The sequence below is a fragment of the Alligator sinensis genome, unplaced genomic scaffold (genome assembly GCF_000455745.1).
Source record: "Alligator sinensis unplaced genomic scaffold, ASM45574v1 scaffold1565_1, whole genome shotgun sequence".
Taxonomy (NCBI): domain Eukaryota; kingdom Metazoa; phylum Chordata; order Crocodylia; family Alligatoridae; genus Alligator; species Alligator sinensis.
The window spans coordinates 297308-299712 of record NW_005843038.1 but is presented as its reverse complement, the minus strand read 5'-3'; the positions used below and the strand labels follow the sequence as shown (position 1 = coordinate 299712).

Genomic DNA, 2405 nt, shown 5'->3' with positions numbered 1-2405 from the left:
CGGGGGACCAGGCTGGTAGCCTCCCCATGGGGGTCTTGCTGCAGCAGGCCCAGCCCCTCTCCCCGTAGCAAGAGGAGTTGGGGTCGGAGGGCAAGCGGCAGCGAGAAGCTGCATTGACCTGGGCGCTGCTGCCTGGCTTGCTCGTGCCCCGGGCGAGCCTGGCCATGCTTGTGCCGGGAAAGGGGTCTCGGAGACCAGCGGCATCCAGGCGGAGGCAGGCAGCTGCCCGCTCTCTTCCCCCTGCGGCCTGGCACCTCCTCCCGAGGGGCTTGTCCCCCGGCTGCTTCCAAAGAGGCTGGAAGGGGCCCGTAGGAGCCAGGAGCCGAGCAAGAGCCTCGACATGCAGAGCCAGAAAGGGGGGCATCGCCACCAGCGTGGCACAGGAGCGGCACCAGCCAGGCAGGCCAGAGCGAAAGCAAGGCTGGGCAGAGCATCCCCGAACCAGCCTGGCACGGCCTGAGCGGGGGCTTTCCCCGTGCAGGGCGCTGCCGAGGACAGGGGAGGTTGCAGGGACAGGGTTCACCCCAGAGGGCTGCATTGGCCTGTCCCTCGTGCAGCCTGCCCCTCGGCCCAGGTGCTGCGCATGGGTCTCCGTGCCCCCGATGCCCACTCTCCTGTGGCAGCCGTGGCCGTGCTGGGGGCTAGCTGCATTCCTGTCCTGTGGGCATCCCAGCCCAAGGGCTCTGCATGGGGGCATTAGGGGCAGGCACCTTGCCTGGCCCCAGCAGACAAGGGGAAGGGAGTTGCAAGGGGGCTGCCCATTGGAGAGGCTCTCCAGTCCAGTCGTCCCAGGGGCTCAGGCCCCACGCTGGGGGAGAGCACAGCACAACCAAAGCAGCAGGATGGGGCCATGGCAGAGGGACCGTGGGGCAGGGCAGAGGGAGCTGCGCATCCCGGGGTCTCTGTCCGGGCAGGCAGGGGGCCAGAGCAAGTGCTCCAGTGCCCTCAGGGCTCTCCGCAGGCCCGCAGGGCTTTGCTTTCCCAGCACCCTGAGGATGCAGGCGCTGGGCATGCAGCCGCCTCGTCATCCCTCCCCGGGAGCCGCAGGGAGAGGCCCCCGGTCCTGCTCTGGCTGCAGCAGCCAGGCCGGCGCGGGGTGGGGCAGGAGGGGTTTGCTCCAGAAGTTTACAGCCGCGCGGGGTGGGTGGACGTGCTGGTGGGAGGGCTCCCGTTCCTGAGCCACGTATTGTTTGGGCCACAAAGGGGAGCAGCTGCAAAGTGCAAGCCGTGGGGCCACGGTGAGGCCTGGCTGCGGCTCCGGAGCTGGCTGGGGCAGGGGTGTCCCTGTCACGCGGTGCGGAAAGCCCAGGGGCCGGCTTCCTTATGCAGCGGGCGTCGTGGTCACCCTGGCAGGCGGCTCGGGAACTGCCACCATGCCTGGCAGAGACGCCAGGGCAAAGTGTCTTCAGCGTAACGGCAGTTGCTGGTGCCTTGATAAGTGCGGTGGAGGCAGGAGGTGTCTGTAATGATTGCAAAATGGGGAGCCCGTGGAGCTGGGTGGGCGCAAACGTCCTGTCTGTGCATGTAAAGAGCTGGGTACCGAGGCCGCGGTGCCAGTCCCGGAGCTCCTCCTGCCCCTGTGCCCATGCAGCTCCGCGGCGCCTGCCCGCTCATCCCGTCGGCTTCCTGCCACCTCAGCCACGTGACTGGCTCCGTCGTTCGCTGTCCTGCACATGCACACGCAGTCTGCACCCCGCACCCCCCCCGGGACAGCAGGTGACCCCACGGGGATGTGCCAGCCCCTCTCCCATGCTGCACGCGCCAGGGGGCGGACTCTGGACTCCTGTATTCAGTGCACCCCTTGGCTTGCATGGCCTGACCCCCGGCATGCTAGCGCAGCGGGCACTGAGGGCCGGGCACTCTCCCGTCCTCTCCAGGGTGCAGGAAGGGAGGGAGAGAGGAGCAGGGAAGGAGTCCACGGTGCCGGTGCCCACGGGGTGCCTTGCCCACGGGAGCTGAGGGCTGGCAGGGGCATTGGGGGTGGGGAAGGTCGGGGGTGCTGAGCCCTGTGTGGGGCCCTGCCCCGTGTCTTCCTGCAGGCGGGTACCTCACTGACACCTCCTGTCACGGTGGTGCTGGGGCAGAGTGCCAGGGCCCAGCACCCCTCAGTGCTCAGCCCACGCTGCCTCCAGGCCTGTGGGCTGTGCAGCACGAGATGTCCCGGTTCCCTGGTGGGCCGTGGGGCTGGGGCCTTCGCCCCAAGGTCAGGGGTCTTGTCCGGCGGTGCCTGCTGCCCAGGATGAGGGCTCCTGCTGGGTGTTCCTGTCCGTGCCATTGGCATGGGCCTGCGCCAGTGGGGAGGGGTCCGTCTCCAGCCCCCCTCCACCCGTGCAGCATTCGGGCAGTGTGGAGATGAGATGATATTTTCCCTGGTTCCCATTAAACTTTCATGCGCTTCCTCTGCA

The 2405-nt window shown here is 68.4% G+C and overlaps 1 protein-coding gene across 1 annotated transcript in view; it reads left to right on the top strand.

The window, feature by feature from the left end:
* RBFOX3 (RNA binding fox-1 homolog 3) overlaps positions 1–2405 on the top strand; it is a 37535-nt gene that overhangs the window by 618 nt on the left and 34512 nt on the right. The gene's annotated exons all lie outside the window — the stretch shown is intronic.